This window comes from Petromyzon marinus, chromosome 75 (genome assembly GCF_048934315.1).
Source record: "Petromyzon marinus isolate PM22_M1 ecotype Great Lakes invasive population chromosome 75, UKy_Petmar_22M1.pri1.0, whole genome shotgun sequence".
Classification (NCBI taxonomy): Eukaryota; Metazoa; Chordata; class Hyperoartia; order Petromyzontiformes; family Petromyzontidae; genus Petromyzon; species Petromyzon marinus.
In genome coordinates, this window is record NC_133741.1 from 5140435 (window position 1) to 5149028 (window position 8594).

At 48.3% G+C, this 8594-nt stretch overlaps 1 long non-coding RNA gene across 1 annotated transcript in view; it reads left to right on the forward strand.

Moving 5' to 3' along the window:
- LOC142907149 (uncharacterized) overlaps positions 1–4371 on the forward strand; it is a 33495-nt gene extending 29124 nt beyond the window's left edge. Inside the window, exon 5 of the long non-coding RNA XR_012930841.1 lies at positions 952–4371. This is a non-coding gene — a long non-coding RNA (uncharacterized LOC142907149). The remainder of the gene's footprint in view (positions 1–951) is intronic.
- The last annotated feature ends 4223 nt before the right edge of the window (positions 4372–8594 follow it).

The window sequence follows — 8594 nt, forward strand, 5'->3', positions numbered from 1 at the left end:
CACTCACCCACCCACTCACCCACTCACTCACCCACCCACTCACTCACTCACCACGCTATGAACCTGGCGACCCGGGTTCGATTCCCGCTCACAGCCAACACCGCCAGTGACGATTATCTGAACCGGTCCTGGGCCTCCCCTAGGTCGACTCAGCCTCAAATGAGTACCTGGTGCGGTGTGTAGTAAACATCGCTATCACTGGGGAGACAAAGGCGGCCGGGCGTGGTGCTTACCACCCACCCCCTCGTGTACCATGCCGGCCTTCATAGCTGGTGCTACTAACAGCACTTGCCCCTACAGCCTGCTAGAGGCTACCTGGGGGAGCTTTGTCTGTGTGTAGGTGCTGCTACTGACAGCACTTGCCCCTACTGCCTGCTAGAGGCTACACGGGGGATCTTTGTCTGTGTGTAGGTGCTGCTACTACTGACAGCACTTGCCCCTACAGCCTGCTAGAGGCTACCTGGGGGAGCTTTGTCTGTGTGTAGGTGATGCTACTACTGACAGCACTTGCCCCTACTGCCTGCTAGAGGCTACACGGGGGATCTTTGTCTGTGTGTAGGTGCTGCTACTAACAGCACTTGCCCCTACAGCCTGCTAGAGGCTACCTGGGGGAAGCTTTGTCTGTGTGTAGGTGCTGCTACTACTGACAGCACTTGCCCCTACAGCCTGCTAGAGGCTACCTGGGGGATCTTTGTCTGTGTGTAGGTGCTGCTACTACTAACAGCACTTGCCCCTACAGCCTGCTAGAGGCTACACGGGGGATCTTTGTCTGTGTGTAGGTGCTGCTACTCGCTACTACTGACAGCACTTGCCCCTGCAGCCTGCTAGAGGCTACCTGGGGGATCTTTGTCTGTGTGTAGGTGCTGCTACTCGCTACTACTGACAGCACTTGCCCCTGCAGCCTGCTAGAGACTACACGGTGGACCTTTGTCTTTGTCTGTGTGTGTACAGTGTGGTACTCTTCCTGATCGCCCAGCGCCTTGAACTGCCCACTCACGGCCTTGATGAGGAGGTGGAGGTGGTGGTGACGACATGCAGGGATGGGTGGGTGAGTGAGTCAGTGGGTGAGTGAGTCAGTGGGTGAGTCAGTGGGTGAGTGAGTGAGTCAGTGGGTGAGTGGGTGAGTGAGTCAGTGAGTCAGTGGGTGAGTGAGTCAGTGTAGGAGTGAGTCAGTGAGTCAGTGAGTGAGTGAGTCGGTGAGTGAGTGATTCAGTGGGTGAGTGAGTCAGTGGGTGAGTCAGTGGGTGAGTGAGTGAGTCAGTGGGTGAGTGGGTGAGTGGGTCAGTGAGTCAGTGGGTGAGTGAGTCAGTGAGTCAATGGGGGAGTGAGTCAGTGAGTCAGTGAGTGAGTGAGTCGGTGAGTGAGTGAATGAGTCAGTGAGTGAGTGAGTGAGTCAGTGAGTGAGTGGGTGAGTGAGTCAGTGGGGGAGTCAGTGAGTGAGTGAGTCAGTGAGTGAGTGGGTGGGTGAGTGAGTTCATGAGTGAGTCAGTGAGTGAGTGATTGAGTCAGTGAGTGAGTCAGTGAGTGAGTTAGTGAGTGAGTCAGTGAGTGAGTCAGTTAGTGAGTGAGTCAGTGTGTCAGTGAGTAAATGAGTCAGTCGGTGAGTCAGTGGGTTAGTGAGTGAGTCAGTGAGGGAGTGAGTCAGTGGGTGAGTCAGTGAGTGAGTCAGTGAGTGAGTGAGTGAGTCAGTGAGTGAGTGAGTCAGTGAGTGAGTGAGTCAGTGAGTAAGTGATTGAGTGGGTCAGTGAGTGAGTCAGTGAGTGAGTCAGCGAGTGAGTTAGTGAGTGAGTGAGTGAGTCAGTGAGTGACTCAGTGAGTGGGTGAGTGGGTGAGTGAGTCAGTGAGTCAGTGAGTGAGTCAGTGAGTGAGTCAGTGAGTGAGTCAATGAGTGAGTCAGTGAGTCAGTGAGTGGGTCAGTGAGTGAGTGGGTCAGTGAGTGAGTGGGTCAGTGAGTGAGTGAGTCAGTGAGTGAGTCAGTGAGTGAGTGAGTCAGTGAGTGAGTGAGTCAGTGAGTCAGTGAGTGGGTCAGTGAGTGAGTGGGTCAGTGAGTGAGTGAGTCAGTGAGTGAGTCAGTGAGTGAGTCAGTGAGCTTGTGGGCTACCTGAGGCACCTTTCTCTTTGCTATCTTGCAGCGTGTCGGCTGTGTACAGTGCCTCTTTAAAACAATGCCACGTGAGATTCTATTGTGGCAATTAACAACACTAAGAGTAGTGTTGGACTGTGCCATTCACCTTTGAAGTGGAGGGGGTGTAGAATGTTTGCTTGTTTAAGAGCTGATTACTAAATCACCTTCATCACCACATTCCCCCCCCCCTCACCATCTTGCGAATGGTACATCCCAGAGTTTAAGATTGACGGTGCCTCTCGCTGGAATGTACCACTTGTGATTAATGGGGAGGGGGGGGATAAATTGGTATCGCCCGAATTGTTGCTGTCAGGTCTCCTGATAAGGCGTTGGTTGAGTCTGAAGCTGACCCACTCGCCCCCCCTCCCCATATCTTGCGAATGGTACATCCCAGCGTTTAAAATTGACTGCCTTTGCCTGGAATGTACCACTTGTGATTAATGGGGAGGGGGGGGATAAATTGGTATCGCCCGAATTGTTGCTGTCAGGTCTCCTGATAAGGCGTTGGTTGAGTCTGAAGCCGACCCACTCGCCCCCCCCCCTCCTCATATCTTGCGAATGGTACATCCCAGCGTTTAAAATTGACTGCCTTTGCCTGGAATGTACCACTTGTGATTAATGGGGAGGGGGGGGATAAATTGGTATCGCCCGAATTGTTGCTGTCAGGTCTCCTGATAAGGCGTTGGTTGAGTCTGACGCCTACCCCCCCCCCATCTCCCCATCTTGCGAATGGTACATCCCAGTGTTTAAGATTGACGGTGCCTATCGCTAGAATGTACCACTTGTGATTAATGGGGAGGGGGGATATATTGGTATCTCCTGAATTTTGAATGTCAGGTCTCCTGATAAGGCGTTGGTTGAGTCTGACGCCTACCCACTCACCCCCCCCCTCTCCCCATCTTGCGAATGGTACATTCCAGAGTTTAAAATTGACTGTGCCTTTGGCTGGAATGTACCACTTGTGATGAATGGGGGGGGGATAAATTGGTTTCTCCTGAATTTTGAATGTCAGGTCTCCTGATAAGGAGTGTTTGTCGAGTTCGACCCCTACACATCCACCCCATTAACTTGTGAATGGTACATCCCAGTGTTCAAGATTAACTGTGCCTTTGGCTGGAATGTACCACTTGTGATTGATGGGGGGGGGGGGGGGGGGATAAATTGGTTTATCCCGTATTTTGGATGTCGGTAGATTTTGACGCTTTCCCATTACCCCCCTATTTTGATAATGGTACATCCCAGCGTTCAAAATTTGCTGTGCCTTTGGGTGGAATGTACCACTTGTGATTAATGGGGGGATGAAAATGTGGGTTTCCTGGTAAGTGTTCGTTCGATTCGGCATCCCCCCCCCCCCCCCCCCCACTGCAAATGGTACATTCCAACATTAAAAATTTACTGTGCCTTTAGATGGAATGTACCACTTTTGGCTAAGGGGGAGGGGTGGCGTTATCATGAGTTTGCTTAAGAACTTATCCCCCCTCCCACCACCCATAGTATTTTGGTTGAGTCCAATTCGCCCCAAATTGTTAATGGTTTATTACAGGATCCAAGCCTTGAACTGGCAATTGTTGGAATGTACCACTTGTGATTATGGTGGGGGGGGGATTGGTGGCATTGCAGCTTTTACATTATTATCGTTTGCTGATGAGATATCAATTCCCCCCCCCCCCCCTTTTAACTAATGGTACCTTCCAGGCATCCAACATTTTGCTATTGTTGGAATGTACCACTTGTGATTAAAGGGGGGGTAAATTGGTTCGGTTAAACGTGTTTTTTATTGTAATGTGTATTTGTTGAGTACACTTCCCCCTCCTGTCACTAATGGTGCATTCCAAAATCGTTACGTTAAGCCTATAGTTGGAATGTACCACTGCTATTTAAAGGGGGGGGATTAGTCAAATTTCCCAGTGTTATGGCCCCTGTAGCAAGTGATGTATTAATACCAATCTTCCCCCCCCTCCCCTACTTACTAATGGTACATTCCAAAATCGTTACGTTAAGCCTATAGTTGGAATGCACCACTGCTATTTAAAGGGGGGGGATTAGTCACATTTCCCAGTGTTATGTCCCCTGTAGCAAGTGATGTATTAATACCAATCTCCCCCCACCCCTAATTGCTAATGGTACATTCCAAAATGCTTGCGTTCAGCCTGGAATGTTCCACTGGAATTTAAGGGGCGGAATTGTTCTAATTTACCAGTGTTATGTTACCTGTTGATTTTTGATTAAAAGCTTTCTTGACTGCAGGGATTCATATTCTTGGTTCTTTGGGTAAAGTCACCACCACGTGGATGGGAAACAATAAAATAATAAAAATATAAAACAATAAAATTATTATTCTTGGTTCTTTGGGTAAAGTCACCACCACGTAGATAGGGAAACAATAAAATAATAAAAATATAAAACAATAAAATTATTGTAAAACAATAAAATTATTATTCTTGGTACTTTGGGTAAAGTCACCACGTAGATAGGGAAACAATAAAATAATAAAAATATAAAACAATACAATTATTGTAAAACAATAAAATTATTTTTCTTGGATCTTTGGGTAAAGTCACCACGTAGATAGGGAAACAATAAAATAATAAAAATATAAAGCAAAATTATTATTCTTGGTTCTTTCGGTAAAGTCACCACCACGTAGAAGGGAAACAATAAAATAATAAAATTATTGTAAAACAATAAAATTATTGTAAAACAATAACATTATTATTCTTGGTTCTTTGGGTAAAGTCACCACGTGGATAGGGAAACAATAAAATAATAAAAATATAAAACATTAAAACTCTCACGACGTTTCGACTGCAACACAAAGCAGCAATCATCATCAGGGTGTGAAAACCACAGCGAGAAAATTTTAACCTGTTGATGTTACTAGCTTCCAATCCCCCCCCACCACAATCGCACTAATGGTACATTCCAAGACTGTCTTAAGCATATTACTGGACTGTACCACTCGTGTTTAACTGGTGGGGGGGGGGGGTTTGGTCAGAGTTGGTATTTTCCATAATGCAACGTTACAATGTTGGCCAAAGTTTTTCGTTCTGTCGTGGAAGTCACGTGGGTAGAGATTTTAATCGATCGCGACCTGAAGAAGGTCGCCTGCTTTTGCGACCGAAACGTCGTGACCTATTATTAACTTCCTACCCTACGCGACTTAGGGGGTCGTACATAAATGACGTCACGCACCTTGGGGGAGGGTGGGTGGGGTGGTGGTGGTGAGACATTTGTGACGATGGGGGGGAGGGTCTGATTTTTTGTGACGTCATATTTGAGGAGGGGGTCTGACTTTTTGTGACGTCATTTTGAGGGGGGGTCTGACTTTTTGTGACGTCATATTTGAGGGGGGTCTGACTTTTTGTGACGTCATATTTGAGGGGGTGTCTGACTTTTTGTGACGTCATATTTGAGGGGGGGTGTCTGACTTTGTGACGTCATATTTGAGGGGGGGTGTCTAACTTTTTGGGACGTCATATTTGACGGGGGGTGTCTGACTTTTTGTGACGTCATATTTGAGGGGGGTGTCTGACTTTTTGTGACGTCATATTTGAGGGGGTGGTGGTGAGACATTTGTGACGATGTGTGACGAGGTGGGGGAGTGTTTGAGGAACGTGACGTCAGCTTTATAAATGAATAAAGACAACACGTTCTGCCTCATTGCTGACACTAAATGAATAAAGACAACACGTTCTGCCTCATTGCTGACACTCTCTAATCAATGTTGACTCCCACAACATCAAAGTTGCAGCAGCGCCACATTAACTTCACAACTACAACGACGACGACGATAGCTTTAAGAGATTCGAAGCGCGCTCTAGTTATTTATTTATTTTGGTGTGGGGGAGGAGGGGGACAGAGCTTTGTGACGTCATGTTTGAGGGGGTCTGACTTTTGTGACGTCATTTGAGGGGGGGTCTGACTTTTTGTGATGTCATATTTGAGGGGGCGGCTGACTTTTTGTGACGTCATATTTGAGGGGGGGTCTGACTTTTTGTGACGTCATATTTGAGGGGGTGTCTGACTTTTTGTGACGTCATATTTGAGAGGTGGGTCTGACTTTTTGTAACGTCATATTTGAGGGAGAGCAGATTAAATTCACAACCACCACCACAACCACCACAAACCACCAACCACCACTACCACCACCACAACCACCAGCAGTCGGATGTTGTTGTAGCCAGAGCCAGGATAGGTTTGCAGCGGTGAGTGAGTGAATGGATGGGTAAGTGAATGAGTGAGTGGGTGAGTGAATGGATGGATGGGTGAGTGAATGAGTGAGTGGGTGAGTGAGTGGATGGATGGGTGATTGGGTGGCTGGGTGAGTGAATGAATGGGTCAGTGAATGAATGAGTGAGTCAGTGAATGAATGAGCGGGTGAGTGATTGGATGGATGGGTCAGTGAATGAATGAGTGGGTCAGTGAGTGGATAGATGGGTGAGTGAATGAATGAGTGGGTGGATTTGTGAATGAGTGGATGGGTGGTAAAGGCAGGTGTACGGCAACTATCCAAGCGTCATGTGTGCAGAGACCCATAGACTCACCACACAGAGACCCATAGACTCACCACACAGAAACCCATAGACTCACCACACAGAGACCCATAGACTCACCACACAGAGACACATAGACTCACCACACAGAGACCCATAGACTCATCACACAGAGACCCATAGACTCATCACACAGAGACTCATAGACTCACCACATGGAGACCCATAGACTCACCACACAGAGACCCATAGACTCACCACACAGAAACCCATACTCATCACACAGAGACCCATAGACTCACCACACAGAGACCCATAGACTCATCACACAGAGACTCATAGACTCACCACATGGAGACCCATAGACTCACCACACAGAGACCCATAGACTCATCACACAGAGACCCATAGACTCACCACACAGAGACCCATAGACTCACCACACAGAGACCCATAGACTCACCACACAGAGACCCATAGACTCATCACACAGAGACCCATAGACTCATCACACAGAGACCCATAGACTCACCACACAGAGACCCATAGACTCACCACACAGAGACCCATAGACTCATCACACAGAGACCCATAGACTCACCACATGGAGACCCATAGACTCACCACACAGAGACCCATAGACTCACCACACAGAAACCCATACTCATCACACAGAGACCCATAGACTCACCACACAGAGACCCATAGACTCACCACACAGAGACCCATAGACTCACCACACAGAAACCCATACTCATCACACAGAGACCCATAGACTCACCACATGGAGACCCATAGACTCACCACACAGAGACCCATAGACTCACCACACAGAAACCCATACTCACCACACAGAGACCCATAGACTCACCACACAGAGACCCATAGACTCACCACACAGAGACCCATAGACTCACCACACACAGAGACCCATAGACTCACCACACAGAGACCCATAGACTCACCACACAGAAACCCACAGACTCACCACACAGAGACCCATAGACTCACCACACAGAGACCCATAGTCTCACACAGAGACCCACAGACTCACTACACAGAGACCCATAGACTCATCACACAGAGACCCATAGACTCATCACACAGAGACCCATAGACTCACCACACAGAGACCCATAGACTCATCACACAGAGACCCATAGACTCATCACACAGAAACCCACAGACTCACCACACAGAGACCCATAGTCTCACACAGAGACCCACAGACTCACTACACAGAGACCCATAGACTCATCACACAGAGACCCATAGACTCATCACACAGAGACCCATAGACTCACCACACAGAGACCCATAGACTCATCACACAGAGACCCATAGACTCACCACACAGAAACCCACAGACTCACCACACAGAGACCCATAGACTCACCACACAGAGACCCATAGACTCACCACACAGAGACCCATAGACTCACCACACACAGAGACCCATAGACTCACCACACAGAGACCCATAGACTCACCACACAGAGACCCATAGACTCACCACACAGAGACCCATAGACTCATCACACAGAGACCCATAGACTCATCACACAGAGACCCATAGACTCACCACACAGAGACCCATAGACTCACCACACAGAGACCCATAGACTCATCACACAGAGACCCATAGACTCACCACATGGAGACCCATAGACTCACCACACAGAGACCCATAGACTCACCACACAGAAACCCATACTCATCACACAGAGACCCATAGACTCACCACACAGAGACCCATAGACTCACCACACAGAGACCCATAGACTCACCACACAGAAACCCATACTCATCACACAGAGACCCATAGACTCACCACATGGAGACCCATAGACTCACCACACAGAGACCCATAGACTCACCACACAGAAACCCATACTCACCACACAGAGACCCATAGACTCACCACACAGAGACCCATAGACTCACCACACAGAGACCCATAGACTCACCACACACAG